We start from the raw sequence: 21,946 nt of genomic DNA on the forward strand, positions 1-21,946 counted from the left end.
ACGCCTGAGGAAGGAGTCCCAGGGATCTGGGGGTGAGACCCTGTGGTGGGCACTGCATATTTAAGTGTAAAGAAGGAACATCTTCCCTCAGTGCTTCTGTTCTAATGTGAGGGACGTGGGGAAGGGGGCTCTGATATTGTCCAGAGAGGGACATTAACTTGACTAAGGTCATACAGGTTGAATGAGTATTTAAGCCTGGGTCTTCTGACTTCCATTATGTCTCCTGGCTGATTTGGGGTGTGTACTTGTTGCTTCTTTGATGGTGCAGAGACATCTCTTTTCAACCATCAGGGCCATTGCCTAGGATGGCAACTTGATTGTTTCTGGGGGGAGGAGAAGAGAGAGCCCAGACTAGGGGACCTAACCATGGCACAACAGAAAATGGCCAAGAGCTGAAGAGCTTAGTGCTACTTCTGAAAAGAAAGGTGCCCCGTTACGTGGAGGGCGGATCGGGAGTGACTGCAGAACTTTACTCCCTCTGTCCTTTGCTGACTGTGCTGGCCTGCTCTTTAAAACATCGTCTTTGAGTCTATGACTGACATTGATTTTCTTATTCCCCTTTGCCTTTTCTGCATCCAATGACTTTGCTTCATTTAGTCCAGGAATTGCCAGCCCTCCAAAAAGTGCTCATTGGAATGGGCACCTCCTGATGCCACCTCAGATGCCCTTAAAGGGCTTTGCCTGGCCTTGGCCCATCAAAGAGATCCTGCTCCTGGTCTTTGTGACTTGGGCCCAGAGGACTTGAGCTGAAGGGGTCCTGTGAGACTCCTCCAACACCCTCATTGAGCAGATGAGAGAGGTGAGGCCCAGGGGTAACAGACTGGTCCAAGGCCACACAGGGAGTAGGTAGCCAAGCTGGGATTTGAGCCCGGGCCCCACAGTCAGTGTGGTCTTGATGGACTCTGATCCTTCTCTTGCTTTTGCTCTGTGGGTTTGGGGATGATGCCTGTAGAGAGGATGGAAAGAGACCTTAGGCCTCAGCTCATCCTCAGCTTAGAGGCCACTGAGGCCAGTGCCCACTCTTCGCAGTCAGAAAGCATGTTAAGTACTGGACATGGTGATGCCCCAGGCACCGTGTGAAGTGCTGGGATACCATGAGAGGCTGAGATGCCAGCCCGGCTTCCTGCGCTCACACGCCTTCTAAACAAAGCCACAAGGCAGGAACTATTGACATACAGGAGCTAAACAGGGCTGAAGGGAGGTCCAACCAAAGCTGATGGGATTGGAGCTGAGTCTTAAGAAGGCCAGGGAAGCCAAGAGGCAGGTGTGTAGGGAGAGCATTTGAGGCTTGGGGGAGAACCGCTGGAAAGGTAGGCCCGTCAGCTCCCCATGTGGTGGCTAAGAGAGCAAGGCTGGAGTCAGGGAGACCTATGTTCACATCCAGCCTCAGACACTTAATAGCTGGGTGACCCTGGGCAAGTCATTTAACCTTGTTTGCCTCAGTTTCCTCATTTGTCAGGTGAGGATAATAGTAGCACCTGTCCCCCAGGGTGTAGCGGCAAGCACCCCAAGAGTCTTCAGAGTTTGCTGCCAACACAGGTTCTTAGATCTGCTTTGATAAAGGAAAGCAACTCAAAATGGGTTAACAAGCTTACTTTAATCAGTCAAACATGTATCGTTTACCTAGTTCAGGGGAAAGAGGTCAGCACCCCGAACTTGAGAATACACAGACAGAATTATCAAGTCAGAGAAACAGATCAAGTAGACAGATTTCCAAACTGTCCAACCATTACATCCATACCAAACAACATCTGGGTTTCAAAGCTGGGGGGCTCTGGACAACGGCTAGCCCAGAGTTTCATCAAATCACAGAACACTTCCCAAAGTGAGCCCCAAAACAAAGCTACCCATCAGGGCTTATATAGCCTTCTCCTGGCTCAGAGAATGTAACAACCTTATTGACTCACTGGCCAATCAAAAAGTATCTACTGAAAAACAAGCCTCCCACCCCAGGCTCCAGGTGCACTTTAGCCTAAGGGCAGGGAAGATCTTGAAAAATTTACATTCCCATTACACAGGGTTACATGAAGATCAAATGAGATATGTTAAAGTGCTTTAACACAGCACCTGGTGCATAGTTTGTGCTTTATAAATGGTAGCTATTATTATGTTGACTATAATAATAATTGTTATTTGTATTTAACCTCTATCAGCCTCAGTTTTCCTCATCTATAAAGTGGGGATAATAGCACCTACCCCCCAGGGTATTTGTAAAGTGATTAGCACATAGTAGGAGGTTAATGAATGTTTGTTCTCTTCCCTTTCCTTCCCCTCATGGTCTAGGAAATGCTCTAGGGTAGCTAGAGATCCATAGTCAGTCCACATCGGTAGAGGTAATTTTCACACTGGGAGTTCTTGTACATGATGAAATCAGGTCTAGACCAAAAGTGTTGTTCATTATTACAATTTACAGGTTGTACGGATGCATTTCAATGTTCTGGCCTTTTGGGGTCGGTATTTTTCTTGTCTATAAAATGTGCAGGAAGCATGAGCTCACGTACAAAGGAATGGCTCCTGTGGGCCTGTGGTGGCAGCATCCCCAGTGTCCTGAGTCGTCTCCAGGTTTTGAGCACTGTAGCAGCAAGCACCCCAGCATGCCCAGGATGGCTGCTAGCACAGGTTCTTAGATCTGCTTTTGTAAAGGAAAGCAACTCAAAAAAGGATTAACAATCTTAGTTTAATCAAACAAATATATATCATTTACCTAGTTCAGAGGAAAAAAGTCAGCACCCTGAACTTCAGAGAATACAAACAGAAGCCGCAACAGAAAATAACACAATTAAGCAGATGGGGCTTCCAGCTGTCTGACCATTACATCCATACCTAGTTAGTCACCAGAGAGAGAAACACTGACATCTGGGTTTTTCAAAGCTGGGGGGCTCAATGGCTGCTCAGAGTCTCATCTGGCCAAATCACACAACTCTTCCCAAAGTGAGCCCCAGAGCAAAACCTCACCTCAGGGTATATATAGCCTTCTCCAGGGTCAGAGAACATCACAGCCCTCATGACCCACTTGACTACAAAAGAACAAAAATTGTGCCTTCCTGAAAAACAAGCCTGCCACCATAGGCTCCAGGTAAGCACATGCAGCCTATTGGGGACAGAGCATGTTTCCAAATCAGGAAAGGTCCTCAAGTTCAATTTAGGCTTATTGAGGGGCAGGAAAGACCTTCAAATTTCTATTACTGTTACAGCCACCCACCCAGGCCTCCCTGCCCTTGGGGTTTCCAGACTCAGCCCCAGGGCCCACAGCACTGTCTGGGATGACTTTGCATGGCAGCCTGGGGTTGGTGGCTCGAACCATTCATGGACAGTACCTCAGAAGTCTGGAAAGGGATTCAGAATGTGCCTGCTTCTCCCTAAGCATCAGCCCATCCCAGATGTCCCCTTAGCCCCCAGGATTAAGTCTGCATTTTCTGGGTCACTGTCCCTCAGTGGCACTTTTCTCTTTTGGGGACCAGGAGTGGCCCCTCTGGGGGGCTGAGTTCTTTGCTGCTGCCGTACTCAGCATCTCTTGACACACATGGGGCATTGGGTCTTCTTGTCTGCCTGAGCCTCCCCTTTAGCCAGTCCTGAAGTCAAGAGGCAGCAGTAGCGCCAGATTCCAAGAGAGAGAAGTCCAAGACTTGACCAGAAAAGTTGGGTGAGACCAAGCTGAAAGGAGACTGATACCCTCTGGTAAAGGGCCTTGAATGCAAGGAAATTGACTCTTCAGGCAATAGGGAGCTGCTGAAGAGCTTTAATAGGGGCTCCCTTGTGATCCTATAATCAGCCAGTCCCACAAACATTGTCATCCACCTTTTCTGAGCCATGTAAACTCAAAGGCCAAAACGAAACTGGCCCTGCCCTGGACCCGCTGACATTCTACGGGGACAGAAGGATTATTCTTGCAGTGGTTGGTGGTGAGCTGGGGGTGAGGAGTAAAGAAAGGAAGGAGGAGCTTAGGAGGAAGGACCACGGGTCTGGAGCAGTGCCCAGCACATGCTGCGTCTTCCTTGGGAGCAGAAAATTCCCCGTCCTATTTACCATCGTTGACCTTCATGAGAATCAGTGCTCTCCCTCTTTTGGCTTCTCGGATTTAGGAGTCAGGGTCTCTCCCTGGCTCCTCCCCTGATCACCTGTTCTATTCTGCCCATGAAAACGTCTGCACTTCACCCTGCCATCCCCTCAAACTGGCCTTTCCGAGTTATCCTTCCTTTCATTGCCAAGCTCCTGGAAAGCGCCGTCTTCTGGCTGCCTCCCCCATCTCCACTTTTCTACCCTTATAGAGCTCATGATTCCAGCTGTCTGTGAGAACGACCTTCCCCAAGGTCATCAGCATCTCCTACCTGCTGACTCTCTAGGCTGCCTCCTCCTCCTCTCTGTAGCTTGGGACACTCCTGATCACATCCTTACCTGCATACCTACCTTTGGCTTCTGTGACACCTTCTCCTGCTTCTCCTCTTCCATGTATGATGGCCCTTTTTCCATTTCCTCTGCTGGTTCTCTAAACCCTAAGCACTGGCCTGTCTCCAGGGTTAGCTTGGGGTTCTCTGTCTCTGTCTCTCTCTGTCTTTCCTCTCTCTCTTTCAGTCTCTCTGTCTCTCCATCTCTGTTTCTGTCTGTCTCTCTTCTCCCTCTCCTTTCTCTCCTCTCTGTCTCTGTCTCTCTCCATCTCTCTCTGTCTCTTTCTCTTTCTCTCTCTGTCTCCCTCTCACCCCTCCCTGTCTCCTTCCACTCCCATCTTTCTTACTTTTTCCTCTCTCAGATTCTCTGGCCTTTGCCCTCGGCCTGCCCACCTTCCCACCTTTGGGAATCCCATTGGTTAGACTTCTTTGCAGTTGGAGAAGAGAGGACTGGGTTGGGGGGAGCAGAGGAGAGACTGAGGTCTCCAGGTGCTTTGGAGTCTGAGGGGTGGAGCCAGGAGGAATGCCTACCACCTTCTCCCTTGTTGGGTGGATGATAGAGGGCCACCTGGGGCAGGTCTGGGCAGGGTGGAAGGCCTCAGAGATCCCTGCTGATCTGAGATGCTTTGCCCTTCCAGCCCTGACCTCTTTCTTGATGCCATCTCAGTTCTGGGGTGACAGGTCTCTTCTCCTTCCTTCTCACTTAACTCTCATAAAGCATTCCTCTCCTGTTCCCCATCTCCCTTTGCCTTGATTCACTTCTATCTTTCTGGATTTCTTTGTTTTTAAAATCAAATTAAAAAAAAAAACCACATATTTGTGGCCATTTTTTACTTGACAGGTCCACTGGATTTCCCCTTGTATCACTGCTCCCCCCAAAGCTGTTCCTTATAACTTTCTAATTCGTTTTTGTTTGAAACGAAAAATTCAGCAAAAGTGATTCGTATCAAAGGCATCTGCCCTCCTACTCACTGCGGCCAGTTGCAGGCCCTGGCAGAGGAGTGTTTGGGGTGGGGGGAGTTCTCACATCTCTTTTTGGGGAGAAGGCCCTATTTTTGATGATTTTAAGAAACATTTTTTAGTAGGGCGTCTTGTTTCTGGTTAGCAATCTTGTCTAGGAGAAGAGTGGAGGCTGGTGGAGATGTTTGTGTGTTATTATATTATAGCTGTAACCACAGCTAATAAAATGATTATCAGAAGATAATCATCAGCAGAGAGCTGGTGAGTTATCTCCGGCCTTCTGTCTGGGCAGCCCCATTGACACAGGCCTAGCCCAGCAGGTGGTCGCCTGTTTGTGGTCTGGAGTCTGAGTAAAGAGAAGGGCATTTTGGGAATGGCTAGATAAGGTTATCAGATTCTTTTGTTTTGTGGGCACAGATAACTTTCTTTTTATTGGGTTTAGAACTTTGGAATGTGGAAGTGTGCTGCTGGGGAGGAAGGAGGCCAGTGGGATTGGGCGGAGCCTTTCTGTGGGCCAGAGGAGGAGGCAAGTTTCTTTGAGAAATCAGCACGTTGCTCCAAGCTCCCTCCTGGGTGCCCAGTGTTCTAGCTCAGGGTGAGACCGATCTTTGAGGTGAGGGTGGTGTGGGAGCCGAGGGTCCCTTTTTATCTGAATTTGAACTTTGTGACAGTGAATTGCCTTCATCATAGTGAGATTTGGGGCATTAATTCCAATTTGGATTGACTTCCAGAGGAGCTCTTTGTCAAGGGTGAGAAATAATTCATCTTGGGTGAATGGGAAAGAATTCCCCTGGTGTTTGTCTAATTGGGTGGGCCAGTGGCGGCTGGATTAGTTCCTGGATCTGTAAGCTTCCTGAAGGGGATTTTAGACCCTAATAACCCTGAAAGGGGGAGGGAGCAGGGAGGAGTGTGATTCAGAGCTGGAAGAGATGAAGCTGTGGCCTGGGGAGGGGCCTGGGCCTGCGGGGGACCTGGGTGGGCTCTGGCCTAGGTCCCAAGGGCCCGTTCCAGCTCCCCGGCTTTTCTCTGTGGCCTCTGTCTTGTACTGGCTTGTGCAGTCGCTCCCATGTGGTCTGGCCCCTTTGACTGTGAGTACCAGGAAGGCAGGGGTGGGCTTTCAGTGCTTGTGTCTAGCACACAGTAGGTGCTTAATAAATCCCCATTGGCTTGACTGAAGTCTTAGACTCTTTCTGGCTAATCTTCTCAAACATGACTGCTGTGTTTGGCATTTGAAGCCCTTCAGAACCTGCTCCAGCACACCTTCTTAGTCTCATTCCAGAAGGAAAGGGGGAAAGGAATAAGCATTTATTGAGCACCTTTTTACACCCATTATCTCATTTGATCCTCACAGCAGCCCTGGGGGTAGGTGCTATTATGACCCTCATTTTACAGTTGGGAAAACTGAGGCAAACAGTGGTCCAGTGACTTGCTCAGGGTCACACAGCCAGTAAGTGTCACAGGCTAGATTTGAACTCAGGTCTTTCACTGTCCCACCAGTTATAACTCTACAGACTGAACAGCCAACTTGCTGTTCCTTGTTTTTGATACTCAGTTTCCCCAGGCTGTCCTCCATGCCAGCCCTGTGCTTCTCCCTTTTGTCTCCCAGAATGCTTGGTTTCCCTCAGGTTTCTGTTCAGTGACGTGATTACTATTCTTTCCCCTCCCTCTCCTCCTCCCCCCACGTTGCCTCCATAGTAATGCAGGGGCCGAGTGGTCAGACTTAACTGTGTGAACCCCCAGCTTTTATCAACCTCAGTTTCCCCACCTGTTAGATGGGGTCGTAACAGCACCTTCCTCTCCAGGACGTCAGGAGGATGAAATGACTTGTGTATATAAAGGGCATCGTAAACCTTAACGAGTTATACCCACGCCAACAATCGTTAGCTCTTTTATTTGTGTGCAAACACCTTTCAGTGATCACAGAGACTCTCTGCAGGCAGGGACTGTTTTTCTTCATTCTCTGTCTTGCACAGAGCCTGGCATGCCCCCTTTCTGAGCCAGCTGCCAGCTCTCTGGCTGTGAACTCTCCCAACCTGCCGGAATGACTCACGGGACCATTTAACACATTTCTGTTTATTGTATCGTTAATAATTATCATATTATCACTAAATGGTTGGTTGGATGGATCAATGAAAAACAATGCTAGCTGTCCTTTTAAGAGGCTTAGGCAGTGTTCTCCAGATATTTTCTCCTGACCCTCACACTAGCCCTTTGTGGTGGACTCATCCCCACTTCACAGGTGGGCAGACTGAGTCAGAGAGCTGTGACGGGCTTTGCCTCTTATTACACAGCTGTGTTCGAGGCAGGATTCCCACCCCGTTAATGACAGCACAATCATATACCTTCTATCTTTGCCTCCTAGTTTCCTTAAAATGGAAATTCCATGTTTGTAGGATGCAAATTATTTGGTGTTTATTTATGGGATTTTTCTTTTTGTTTTTGGTCTTTCTTTGTAACCCGGGCACTTAGCCTGGTCCATTGGACCTAGAAAGCGCTTAATGAATGTTTGTCTTGGGTTCCTGCAGGACCTTTGAAAAGATTCCCCTTTGGGTTCCTCATCATGGGGGCCTTGAGAGGGCTGTACACAGCCTCCTTTCCCCACTTACACGACCACCATCGTCCTGGTTCAGGCTCTCCTCATGCCTTGACTGGGCCCAAGAGTCTCCTGATTAATCTGTCTGAATCGAGTCTTCTCCTGTCCAGTCCGAGCTCCATACAGTGGCTAAAACCTTCTGTATTATTTGTGTGCAAACTGTTTTCCAGTTATAATGAAAGGGACTGTTTTTATTGGGGAAATGACAGAAGAAACGTCCCATCCCAAAGGCCTGCCTCGGATCTCCGTGGAGTTCTCAGACTGCCACGGGAGGAGACCCCTTCATTTTAAGCAAAGCTTTAGCAGAGTCCTGGTAGCAAAATCCTCTAAAATCGTTCTTTTGAATGCCTGTTAACAAACTTCATGAGACTGACATAGGATAAATGAGCAAGCAAGCTCGGGGGGCTTCTGGGTTCCTTGCGGCATAATTTGAGAAACGCCGGCTCTGGGAATAATCCCAGGATCATAAATTTAGAGAGTAAGATCTATGGAAAGCATAGTCCAACCCTCCCATTTTACAAGTGATGAAACTGAGGCCTGGAGAATAAAGACAGAATCCAACCTCTTGGGGCTGTGGCTTCTGCAGTTCTTTCCCAGTGCATGAGCTCCCTCTTTGCTGTCTGTCTCTCTTCCCCGACTCCTCGGGGTAGAGTGTGCCCCTGCTAGCCAAGCACGGTCATCTCAGTTTTCTCCCTTCTTAGAAAAGCATGGCTGCTGGTTGTTGATTGTGCCTCTGATATCTGTCCAAGCTCTGCCCACCCGAAGGACCTGGAGGTGACTTGCCATCTCTCCTTGTGCTTTTCCTTATCAAAAAAGGTGGTAGACAGGGCATCATTCCATAAGGCCCACCCAGGGGAGAGAGGGAGGGCTTTGGAATCTATAGATCCAGGTTCAAATCTCAGCTCTGCCACTTAGAAGCAGCATGTGTGACTTTTGGCAAGAGAGTGGACTTCTCTGGGTCTCAGTTTCTTCATCCGTAAAAAGATGTGGTTGTATTAAATCAATGCTCCTCGAGGTATGGGTTTCAAGACCTTCTCATGGGTATCTGTGAAGTCAACTCTCTTTTTATAATCATATTAAGAAGTTTTAATTTCTAATGTAGTAAAATTCCCAAGAGTTGATTGTTAAAATTTTCATCATGAGCATTTGCACTTGGAAATCAGAAAATGCTACAAATAAGGGTTTCATTTATTATTTAGTTGATCACCTAGACTTAAATGATGGAGAAAATAATAATAATACTGGTGGAACTTAAGAGTATATTTAAATATCGTTCATTTTCTGGAGAGTTGATTGTTAAATATTTACCAAGATGCCCCTTGATATGACCCTTATAAACAAACAGCTTTTGATGTCTTCAGTAAATTTTTTTTGGAGGGCAATTAGGGTTAAGTGACTTGCCCAAAGTTACACGGCTAGGAAGTGTGTTAAGTGTCTGAGGTCCTCCTAACTCCAGGGCTGGTCCTCTATTCACTGTGCCACATAGCCACCCCAGTAATTTTTAAGATTATAAAGAATTCCTGAGACAAAGAGTTTTGAGAAGTCTGCTGCAGAGGACTTCCGAGGTGCTTTTCTGCTCCAGTTCTGGCCCTCATGTGTTCTGGCTGCCCATGACTATTACAATGGGCATCATTCCTGATGTTCCTCCTCCCCGGGTGTTTATGGGGCTCACAGGAGTGATTGTGTGTAAACTCCCAAGGGCTCTAGAAAGAAGTGTCTGCTCTTGTGGTTACTATCTTATCTTTATCTCTGTGGCTGGCCAGCCTGCACAGACGGGTGGCTGCTTGGATGGGTGGCCGCTCTGATGGCCATTGGGGCTTTTACTTCCTTGATGGGAGCAGCTCCTGGGGGAGGCAGCTTCCTGTGAGTCTTAGCGATGCCCAGAGGGCTGGCAGGACCTTGCCCAGGGTCACCCGGCCCTTGTGTGCCCAGGTCTTCCCTGTTCCTCTGTCTCTGTGGTGATGCAGCTGTGTTTTTCTTTTATATTTAGTGTTCTCGTTTCTTGGGGGGTCATCAATGTGGTGAGAAACATTTGGACATGTAGAGATTTGAGGGTGACAGATTTAGAGCTAGAAGGGCTGAGAGGCCATCTTGTCCAAGCCCCCATATTATTCCTGACAGACCAAAGGCCCAAAGGGTGTCCTGTAGGTAAGTGCTGGGGTGTGAGCCCAGTTTCTCTGACTTGGAGGAGGCAGACTGTTTCCTCTGCCCCACACTGCCTTTGTATGGGCCTTGCATTCCACAGTTCTGAGGCTGCATCCTGGCATCCCCTCTCAGGACAGAACGACCCCTCACATCCCCGGCCTCCCGGTCTCATAACTCTGACACAGACCTGGGGGACCTGAGATGCGATGACATTTTTACTGGGGGCTAGGTTTGAGAGGATCGGAACCTGGTGACCGCCTGAGCCAGGCTGGGGGGCCCCCACAGGGCTGGGGTGCCCTGTTCTCAGCAGCCCTGACATGCTGACACACTGCTTGGGAAGACTGAACAATGGGCCCATTGTGTGGAGGCTGGCCGCTGATGAAAGAGTCATATTTCTGGTTTGCTGTTCGAGCCCCAGGCAGCGGGTGGGTGGGGTATTTCCCCAACATTTTGCTATATTGTTTTCAGAAAACTTGAAGTTCCAGGGGTGGGAGGGAGCCTTTGCTAGGAAGGGCTCTTCCTGAGTATGGGCAAGGCCATGGAGGGCCGTAGTGGGGGGCGGGGCAGAGAATATTAGCCTGGGGTACAGGGGTCTAGGGGCAGAGAATATTAGCCTGGAGTGGGGAGTCTAGGCCTGGCCCCATCCTGCCCTCCCACTTCATTCTGTGTTTAAACACTCTGTAGTCCTGTCAAATGGGCCTTCTTGCTCCATCCCTTTGGCCTTGCCCAGGATGCCTCCCATACATCCAGGCGATGAGCTGGAACTTAAAATGGGCCTGGAATCACAAAGACCTGAGTTCAAATCCAGCCTCTTACTTTTTTACTAGTGGTTTGACTCTAGGTTCTGTCTGCCTTATTTTCCTCAATTGTAAAAGGGAGATCATGAGATCCCTTCCCTCCTGGGTTGTTGTGAGGCCCAAACGGGGACTGTTTGTGAAGGACTTAGCACCGCTGGCATATAGTCGATATTTAACTAATGCTTGGTGTCTCGACTAACCACCTTACCCTTCTTGAATGCAGTAAGTATGGTCTATACCTGTGTTTGATCCTCATTAGTGCTCACACCCTGGGGAGTTAACCCTTTAAGCTTTGAAACTTGATGGGTGGGTGAGTACAAACTCAGTGAGCCCACTTGGGGGGCCCAGACCAGCCCTTCCTTCTCATCTGGCTCCCATCTTTGGATTGTCTCTCCCTGGAGGGCAGGGCCTAGATCCTTTATTATTCGTGCCCCAAGGGCTTAATGGGGTGTTTGGCTCCTAGCAAGTGTTAATAACTGTTCCTCCCTTTCTTCCTTCCCCCCTCCTCCTTTCCTTCTTTCCCTCCCTCCTTTCCTCCGTCCTTGATTCCTTCCTCCTTCTTTTTCTTCTTTCCTTCCTTCCTCCCTTTCTCCCTCCCTCCTGGGGGGGGGGGTAAATGATTTGCCTGGTGACATAGTCTCAAGTGTCATAAGTGGGTTTGGAAAGGACATTTTGGAAGCCTTTGGAATAAGGGGATTCACAGAGGTGGGAGCCTGTTGTAGGCTGGCAGGAGACTGATTGCCACATGTGGGTAACATCCAGACAACCCCTTTGGCTGCAGGGCAGAGTGAGAGGAGGCGAGGAAAGGCATCATAGACCAGACAGGTATATGTATGTGGGATGTATGTGTGTGAATGGTTTGCGGTCTGCCTCCATTGTGATGGAAGTTGCTGGAAGGCTGAGGTTACTTTCCCCTTTGTCTCCATCTCCCCTGCCTAGCACCAGATCAGGCCCAAGTAAGGCTCCATAAATGCTTGTTGATGATGGATGGTTGGAGGAGGCACCTGCCAATGAAGCACCTGGCTTCTGGACTCTGTGTCTAATAACCAGCCTTGGAAAATGCCAGCAGCCATCCACATGTCTTGTTCTGGTCACTGTGTTCTGCTGGAATCATTCTTTGAATAAATAAATAGTTCATTTCCTCCCCTGCTCGGCAAGATTGTTGTTGGACTTTTTACTGTTGCAATATAAATAGCCCACTTCTGTTTATCTTTTAAAACTTTGATGTTGGGTGTAGCCCATTGCTTTTGTCATGAACAATGAAGACTGGCTTTCTTAAAGGTATTTTACATACATGTTCTCATTTGGACTTGGGAGGTAGGGTCTGGAGGCATTCTTATCCCCATTTTGTAGGTGAGAATAGTGAGGTGGGATGGGGCTGGGTGATGGACTCCAGAGATCAGTGTCTGTTGGTATAGAATCCAATTCCATGATTTCCCTGATGTGGGATGATCCATTTGGGACTATCTTCACTAGGGCAGATTATAGGGAGTCTAATCTGTAGTCATAGGGAGGTGCCTGAGGCTTAGAGACCTTGTGTGATTTGCCTGGGGGTCCCCCCTTCCCACCTAGCCAGTAAATGTCAGAGGAGGTTTTGAACCCAAGTCTTAGGTCTTCCCCACTGAACCTCTATCCATTTTATCATATTGCCTTCAGAAATAAACACAGAAATATTGTTATGTATCTTTATGACTCATGGGTGTGGAATCACAAAATTTGAGTTGGAATAACAATTATAATAATAACAGCTAACATTTCACTTAACAAATATCACTTTGCATCCTGGGAAAACAGTCCTGGAAAGTAGGTGGTTCTGTATTCCTCATTTTACAGATTTAGAAACTAAGGCAGAGACATGAAGTGAGTTGACTAGGCTCCTGCAGATAGTAACTACTTGAGGCTGGATTTGAACTCGGGTCTTCTTGAGTTCTCCCATGGCGCCCAAGCCATGCCTGAATCATGAGTGGCTGTCCAGGATCAGTGCTCCAAAGAAGGGGGTCCTCTATCATCTCTTTGTCCCCGGGGGTTCACCTGACATACCAGGGCATTCTTGGCTTTGTCGTGACTCTGGAGCTGGCCGTCTGGAGGTAGAGAGGGTGTTGGCCAGTGGTTTTCCTGAACTCTCATCATGGAACCAGCTTGGGCTCTTTTTGGCTCCTATATATTTATTTAGGTCTGTAATAAGAATGTAAATTTTAAAGATCTTCCCTGCCCCTAGGCTAATGTGCACCTGAAGCCTGGGGTGGGGGAGGCTTGTTTTTCAGTAGATACTTCTTGATTGGCCAATGAGTCAATAAGGTTGTTACATTCTCTGAGCCAGGAGAAGGCTATATAAGCCCTGATGTGTAGCTTTGTTTTTGGGACTCACTTTGAGAAGTGTTCTGTGATTTGATCTGAATTCTGGGAAGCCGTTGTTGAGAGTCCCCCGGCTTTGAAAAACCCGGGTATGGATGTAATGGTTGGACAGTTTGGAAATCTGTCTACTTGATCTGTTTCTGTCTTGATAATTATGCCTGTATACTTTGAGGTTCAGGGTGCTGACCTTTTCTCCTGAACAAGGTAAACGATATATGTCAGACTGATTAAAGTAAGCTTGTTAACCCATTTTGAGTTGCTTTCCTTTAACAAAGCAGATCCAAGAACCTGTGGGAGCAGGCACCCTGGGGACACTGGGGTGCTTGCTGCAACAACGTCCTTCCCCTTCCCTCCCCTTTCATAGGGCTCCCATCTGCCATTTTGGCCATTTTTTGTGTCTGTCCAAAGTCTGTAACAGTAGCTGACCGCTGCCTCGAGCTTATGAGACTTGTAAAACACTTTCCACACCTTATCTCTTTGGAGAGTCCAACAGCCCTGGGAAGGAGGTGCCATCACTGGTCTCATTTTACAGGTGGGGAGACGAGGCCAGACTCTGTTTCGGTGGCTTGCTTAGCTAGTAAGTGTCTGAGGCAGAATTCAAACTTGGATCTTCCATTCTCCAAGCAGAGCACACTACTCATGGGGCCACGCTGCCTGCAGATGCTTGTGAAAAAACATGCTACATATGGGTTAAGATAATGTAAGGAGAAGTTAATTGGTGGGGGGAGACCTGCACTATTGGAGGAGGGCAGGACTGCGGCGTGGGAAAGGCCCCCCTGAAGCAGGTGGGATGGAAGCTGAGTCTCCAAGGAGGCCAGGAGGGCATGGCAGGTGTAGGGCTGCTCACGGCCAGTGCAAAAGCAGAGCGGCTGGTTGTCTGCTCTGGGGCAGATGAGATGAGAGTGCAGCTCCAGAGCAGGAAGCCCTCTTCCATGTCTGGTCTCATCCCTAATTTTATAGAGTAGGAGACCAAGGCCTTGGCGGAGTGTCTCTCCCCCAGGTGATACTGAGACAGGATTTGAACCCAGACCCATTGGTTCTGGGCCTGGGCAGAATCCAGGGCTGCTCATGGGTGCTTCTGTCTGACAGGAGTGAAGCCCTCTCCTCACTGCCTTCTGAATACCCTCCTGCTGCCCCATCTGGGCACCCCTCTTTGCCAAGGTCCCAGATGGGGAAGTGTCTTTCTTTCCACCTAGTGTTGGGGCGGGGCCACTGTCGGGCCGTGTCTGTTGCTAGGTACTCTCCTCTGGGCCCTGAAGACCTGGGGCATCCCTTGAACATGGAGCGACCACAGTGATGGTTCCATTCCCTGTTTAGAGGTGAAAGTGAGCCTGGGACAGAGTCATCTGAGGAATTCAGGACCTACCTGGTCAGGACAAGTTCATGAAATCTGGGGACAGGAATTGTGGAAAGACCTGAATTCAAGTCCTGACTCTTCCTCCTGCGGGTGAGTCAATTATCTTTTCAATGTCCCGGGCCACCCTCTAGCTTTTCAATGTCCCGGGCCACTCTCTAGGACTCCGAGTTGCTCAGAATTACAGGCTGTCCTGGTGGAGGGAGTTTCTCATTGGTCGTTCACCAGGGAAATAGCAGGGCTGGTTCAAATTAAAGAAGGTGTTTGTGGAGGGTGCCTGCACACGCCTGTTGACGTGTCCTAGGGAGGTGCAGCACTCTGGATTTGGAGGTTGCAGTCACAAGACCATCTGTCATGCAATGCTTTTGATAAAGACTGGCATCATTTCTGGTGTGCTGTATCATTTGCCAAACTTTCCACACAAGTTCTGTTTGAATTTCCTGCTCTCCCACTGTGGAAGGTCCCCATGGGCTCAAATCTCTATTTGAGGCCACTTGCTTATGATCCCACAGCCTTTAACTGTGAGGTGTGGGATTTGAACCGATGCCAATTCTGTTACTGCATTTGTGACCTTGGTCAAAAATCTGATGTCAGGAAGTGCTTCCTCACCATGAGAGCGGTCCCAAAGTACAGTGCTGCCTCAGGACGGGTGGGGGGGGGGCCTGGCTCTTCCTCCTTGGGGGTCTTTCTTTAATCATGAATTGGTGTTGTACAAGTAAGTTAGAGATCGTCAAAGAAAAAGTCAGTTATCCCCAGAATGTTCTACTTAATATGGCAGGAAACTGGCCTGATGCTTTTTTAGAGCTTTGTTGTCATACACCAAAGTCCAATCCCAATATATCCTCCCTCAGACAAATGAAAACCAGTCAAACAAAAATGAGGATCCAAACAGGGTCGGCAACGTTCCATGCGGTGCCGGTGCCCAGTAGGCCCTTCCGAGACGCTGGCAGGTTGGCAGGCAGCCCTTCCTCCACCCAAGAGGTAACCGTGCTTCCCGGTCTCTTTGCGAGGGCCAAGGTTGGCCTTGGAGTTCTTGTGGCAATATTTTTGTTTATACCTCTGTAATTCATTATGAATCTTTTTCTCCTGGGTCTGCTTTCTTCATTCCTCATCTGCTTCTACTGGTCTTCTCTTTGAATTATCCCTTTAACAATGCAGTCTAGAATTCTGCCAGGATTTGAAGCCAAGATCATTGGCTTACAGTTGGCCAATTGTGTTCTCTTCCATTTTTGAACAGGTAGCTGCGCGTCCATCTCCAGTCTGAATAATACTGTTTATAAAGGCTATTCAGAAAAAAACAAAGGAGGGGCTGAAATAAAGAAGGATTTTGAGACTTAGAGCTTTAGATGAACTTAGCCACTCAATTCCTAGAATATTTCTGTTTTGACTTTAATTTCATTCCAAAGTAATAGGTTCACTTTAAAGAAAAGAAAAACTAGGAGATTTGGTCGTTGTTTGCGTTGATAAGATTAGAGAATCCCACAAAGACATCAGTGTCCAGAGTCTGTGGGTGGGGAGACTTTGGGTTGTTCCTCAGTGTTTGATTTCAAAATGCCTTTAATTAAAAGTATGAGGTTTGAGAATGATGGTATAATGGATAGAAAGGACAACTGGGTGATGCAGTGGACAGGCTCCTGGGCCTGGAGTCAGGAAACCTCATTTTCCTTAATTCAAATCTGGGTTCAGCCACTCACTAGGTGTGACCCTGGGCAAGTCACTTAACTCAGTTTCCTCATTTGTAAAATGAACCATAGAAGGAGATGGCAAACCAGTCCATTATCTTTGCTGAGAAAACCCCAAATGGGGTCACAAAGAGTCGGGTACAACTGAAGAAAAAACGACTGAATCACAACAGTAATGGATAGAAAGAAGGCAGAGGAAGTAGGAAACCGGGGTTCAGTGGCGGCCTCTGAGTGTGGGGCTCCAGAACAATCACTCCACCTTGGTGTTTTAAGCAGTTCTCCTCCTCTAAACTCTAAGTCCCCGCGGGGGTGTCTATCTGCACTGTAGAAGGAGTTTCCTCCTCTGGGAGTTCCCTGTACCAGCGACGTCCCAGATCTGCCCTGATCTTTACTGGCCAAGTTTTCTCCCCCTCTGTGTAATAGATAAGACATTGTGCATAAATAAAATTTTTGGGGGGGAAGATAAGAGTTGTACACATGGTGGGTGGGGGTGGGAGTAGGGAAGGGGTATGTGAAGTTCTAAAGTGAATATTCCCTTTATGTTTTTCTTGGGTTATTTAGCTGTTGGATATGCTGAGACCAGAGGCAGTGCACGAGCCTCGTGCTTTCTACCTCTTCCTCCATAGACCCGAGTTTTGGTCTAGGTAGGACCAGGGCTGGAGTCAGGGAGCCACTTTGAAGACCTGACAAAGAAGGGAGGAGCAGACTCCATGCCTGGGACCCTCAGTACATGGAACATCATCCTTTTTACTAATGGAATGTAGAGAACCAGATTTTAAAATTGAGAAAAAGCAGGGCGAGAGGAGGAGCAGGCTCAAAGGATTGGTGGGAAAGGAGATTTAGGTCTGGAATCTGAGGACAGAGGAGGAGGAAGGCCGGCTTATATTTCTGTAGTGGATCCCAGGGGCCGGCTGCCATGCTCCCAGCACCCTGGTGAGGTATTAACAGGAATGGTGGTATTGAGAGTGACAGCTCCTATTTCCATGGCCCTTGAAAGCTCACAGATTGTTCTGGACCGTCTTTCTCCCGTGTGAGCCTCACAACAACCCTGGGAGAATGGTACTTACAGCTAATATTTGCTTTAGAGATGTTAAACCTGGGGCTCTGACAGGAGAAGGGCCTTCTCTCCCCCCATCCTTTACCCCGGGCTCTACAATGAATATGTACCAGTCTGTATTTAAGCCTAGGGCTCCTGACTTTGCCAGTCCCTCTTTCCACTCTGCCCTCAGTCACTCTCTTGAAAGAAACTGTTGAGTTGGACAACTTAGATCCGACTTTACTTCCCTTCTAACTTCGATGTCACTTAAAGCTTTCTGTCCTGTTCTTTTTTTTATTTTTTGCTTTTTGGAGGGCAATTGGGGTTAAGTGACTTGCCCAAGGTCACACAGCTAGTTTTTGTGTTATGTGTCTGAGGCTGCATTTGAACTCAGGTCCTCCTGACTCCAGGGCTGGTGCTCTATTCTCTGTACCACCTGGCCACCCCTGTCCTGTTCTTATCATGTTCCAAATGAGTGGGGTTGCCATAGCAGTTGAATTCAGGGAAGTGGGAGCTCTACTCCCTTGGATTTGAGCAGTGTTGGAAGCTTACTCAACCTGGGAGTTGTGGATGAAGTGCTGAGATGAGGGGGACCAAAATGGGACTGATAGACGCTGGTGTCTCAGGTGAGACCTGTGAGCCACAGTGAGCCGTCTGGGTGCAGTGGGGCAGCCCCTTACAGAGGTCTGGCTTTGGAAGTGAGCTCTGACCTGGGTTCAGATTCTGCCTCCAGCACTTGGTCCCTGCACGATCGGTAAAATGTGGGAGTGGGATTAGCAGGCGTCCAGCTCTGGAGCTGTGCTCCTCCAGTCCCTGATCTTTCTGTTTCCCCCAGTGACGGGCACAGTGTGTTGCAGATGGACGGTGCGATCTGTACCCAACTGTAGGCCAGCCACAGTGGGAGTGGACGACCTGTGGCCTGCAAGCAGGGGATCAGCTCTGAGAGGCCGTGCTTCGGCAGGTCATAGATCTGTCCAGTTGTGGGTCCTTTGTTTTCAAGGAGGGCCAGTGACACACATCACGGCTGATGTTTGGCCTTGCTTGTGAATTAGATCAAGTGATGCAGAGTTGTTCCATGTTGTCAGCTCAAGCTCAGAAACCTCATTTTGGGGAAGCAGACCAAGAGAGGCGAAGTGAGAGGAGATTTCAGCTCTGTCATGTTCATAGACGGAATTAAGACTCACATTGGGGGAAGTAACTTTCCTAAGCAAATGTAGTGCTCTTCCCCCCCAGGACAGGGTTCTTGGGTTGAGATGGACAGTCCAGTCCCTGTGCTTCAGTTTGCTCATGGCAGGTGAGATAGTATCCACAAAGGGGGCCACGAAGAAGACCGTCTGCTTTGAACGTCACTACAGTGTAATGGACGAGTTGTTTGCCTGCTTCTTTTCCAGTCTTCAAGTGGGAATCTTCTTGGGATTTATAGTAATTATAAGAGTAATAACTACCATTTATACACATGCTATGTGTATTATCTCATATGATACAAAGAAACCTGGGAGACAGATGCTACAATTGTAATCATTTTGCAGACTGGGAAAGGGGCTAAGGGAGTTAAGGGACTTGTCCAGGATTAACATTAGATCTGTCCAGGGGTCTAGCCATTATACCAGCTGGTCAGCAAGCTTTTATTATTACTTTCTATGTGCCAGGCACTGTACTAAGTCCTGGGAATTCTAAAGAAAGGCCAAAGTGCAGCCCCTGCCCTCAAGAAGCTCCTGTTCTAAGGGAGGAGACAGGATGCCTACTGCTCTGTTATACGTGCCATGGGGCCAGGCTCCCAAGCAATGAACGGATGGATCGACCGCATCTGACAGCGTGTGCAGTATCACGCTTCCCAGCTCTCTGAAGAAAAGGCGCTAGTAGCTTTCTTCTTCTCGTTGCCAACACCAGAATGTGTCAGTTCAGTTCCATAGCATTTGGCTTGCTTTAACTGGTCTTTTTGTTCACATTATTGAAGTCACTGCCTACATTGTTTTAAACCCATGTAAAAATATCCTTCCTGGGCAGAACAAACAGCCTTTTCAGAATGGGTCGCTGGTTTGCGGGTCCATTTCTAGTAGCCTTGTGTGCAGAGCGAGTGGCCCATGGCTTGTTAACTAGCAGAGGGAGTGTGCAGATGTGCAGAGACATTGGGACAGCTGGCTCTGGACTACTGGGATCTGGGATGGCCCTCCTTGTTTTTAATTCCGCCTGCTCCAGCTGGGCTTAGGTAATGAAAATAAACTCAGAACTGGTGGCAAGCTCGAGCGGAGGTGGCAGGGAGGGGATCGCCCCATTGGTGGATAGCAAGATGGTTTCTCACTTGGCCAGGATCCAGGGGGTCAATGAGTGGGGAGAACAGCTCACAGAAGACCTCAGTTCTGGTCTTGATTCTGTCACTGGTTGATGCTTTGACGTTGGGCTAGTCAATTCTTTCTTCCTTTTTTTTTTGGAGGGGAAAGCAAGGCAATTGGGGTAAAGTGACTTGCACACCTGTCTTTGGGACTCAGTTTCCTCCATCTGTAAGAAGAGGAGGCTGGAGCATGCTCCCTTGTAGTTTTGGCATTCTCTGCTCAAGTCTAATGAAGGTGATTATGTTGCTTCCTTGGCCTGTGGTACAGTGGGCCACTGAGGGCCAGAAGATTTTGACAAATAGTCCTTTTAGTCAAATTATTCCAATCCCTCAGGGAGAAGCAATTCTCAAGACAACATAGAAGCCATTCAGAATCGAAATAGCTGGCAAAAAAGGGTCCCAGGAGCTCCCTGCCAGACTCTAGGCTGGCATCCATCCTTCCCTTGCCCAGCCAACCTAGATCTGTTCTCCTGTGGGCAGAGTTAACCCTGGTGCTCCAAGGCCGCAGCCCTGGGTTTTTGTGGGAATGTGTGTGGAAGGACTACCTGCAACCTCCCGGCTTCTTGGCCCACAATGACATGGGGCTCCAGCAGGTAGATGGAGCTGGCGGGCTTTGTCTGGATCCACCCACCAAGTGGGTATTTCGAGCTCAGCCTGGAGCCCGTGAACATTTTTATTTTAAACTTTGATTACTCTATTTCATTATAATTGTTTTTCTTTGTCTTCATATGTATTTGATTTTGTGTAGTTAAAAAATGTGTTCTGAGAAGCCAGATTAGAAGCAGGGTTAGAATTACTGCCAAAGAGGTGGATCCCTGACCCACAAAGAGGTTATGATCCCTGATACAGAGTGACAGAACATGATACAAAGACAGCCTGGGGTCTTACAGGGTTGCCTGTGTGTGACTCAGCCCTTGTCTTTATGGAGGGAGTCAAGGGGACCTGAGTGCGGATCCTGCCTCAGATCCATACTGGTTCTGTGATCTGGGAAGCTCAGTGCTGGGTCTGGCATGCAGTAGGTACTTAATAAATGTTTATCGAATTGCATTTTTGAAGTCACTTCTCTGCTTCCAGCCTCAGTTTTCCCATATGTTAAATGGGATTACTAATAATTATAGCCTTTACCCCACCGGGTTGAAATGGGGGGAAGACACTTGGCTGTGTGACTGTCACAGAACCTGGCTCATGTCATGTTAACTGACTTCTGGATTTGGTGGGGGAAAGTAAGGACTCTTACTGCAGAAATGAACAGGAGGGGCCTGGTCTAGAAATCTCACTGTGTTATGAGAAATTGCCTTTGGTTTAGGGTTTGGTTGTTTCCCTTGTGTTTTCATGGGCTTTTGCAATTTAATTCAGCAAATATTTATGAGACTCAAATGAGACGATGTGTGTGAAGTACGTTACATACCTGTAAATGCCATCTCTATATTTGTTGCATGTTATAATATTACAGTATACTGTCATCATGTAATATATTTGTGTGTGTGTGTGTGTGTGTGTTAGTAACTTTGGAGACAGCAATTCCAGTTGAATAATCAGGTCGGAAGCCAGAAGGAAAGGGGAGAGTTAAGAAAGTGAGAGGAGGAGAGAAGGTGAAGGTCCCTATGGCTGATGGTTGTTTTGAGGAGTTTCCACATAAAAGAGAGGAAAAATATGGGATGATACAGGGACACAAGGCTTACATAAGGGTTTGGGGAAACTGAGAGCAGTGGGAAGTGAATCTGTATGAACATGTCTGTGTCTCCCCGGTCCCCCTAAAACTCTACAGTTGAGACTTTTCCTTTTCTCTCACTGTTTTATTTTTAAAGGCAGTGAGCATTAAGTGACTTACCCAAGGTCACACAGGTAGTAAGTGTCTGAGGCCAGATTTGAGCTCAGGTCCTCCTGACTCCAGGCCTAGTGTTCTCTCCACTGCACTGTCACTTCTGGCTTCTGACCTCACCATGCTACTGAAATGGTTCTCCCCAGTTACCAGTGATCTCTTAATGGGCTTTGCTCATTCTTCATCCTTCTTGATTTCTGTGGAGCCTTTGACACTGTTGATCGCCGACATTTGATGCCCATCCCCCCAGTCGCCCTGGGTTTTCCCTCTGTCATCTGCTTACTGTTCAGTCTCCTTCCGGATCTCCCATCTGGGCTTTGCCTGCTAACTGTAGGTGTCCCCCAGGCTTTGTCCTAGACTCTCCTCTCCCTCCATCCTGTTTTGTTGGTGATCTCATCAGTGTTCGTGAATTCAGTGACCATCTCTGTGCTGATGATTCTCAAGGCTATCTGTCCAGCTCCGGCCTCTCTGCTGACCTCATCTCT

General features: G+C 48.2%; 1 protein-coding gene across 6 annotated transcripts in view; it reads left to right on the forward strand.

Moving 5' to 3' along the window:
- SGMS1 (sphingomyelin synthase 1) overlaps positions 1 to 21,946 on the forward strand; it is a 240,172-nt gene that overhangs the window by 80,535 nt on the left and 137,691 nt on the right. The window contains exon 1 of one of the 6 annotated variants that reach the window (XM_069101802.1): positions 13,353 to 13,439. The exons of the other annotated variants lie outside the window; for them this stretch is intronic. The gene's annotated coding sequence lies outside the window, so the exon portion shown is untranslated. Of the gene's footprint in view, positions 1 to 13,352; positions 13,440 to 21,946 lie in introns of those variants that run through there. 6 annotated transcript variants of the gene reach the window in all.

The sequence above is a fragment of the Petaurus breviceps genome, unplaced genomic scaffold (assembly GCF_028583685.1).
Source record: "Petaurus breviceps papuanus isolate PSGF00001 unplaced genomic scaffold, PetGlider_PUasm1.0 490, whole genome shotgun sequence".
In the NCBI taxonomy this organism is placed as follows: Eukaryota; Metazoa; Chordata; class Mammalia; order Diprotodontia; family Petauridae; genus Petaurus; species Petaurus breviceps.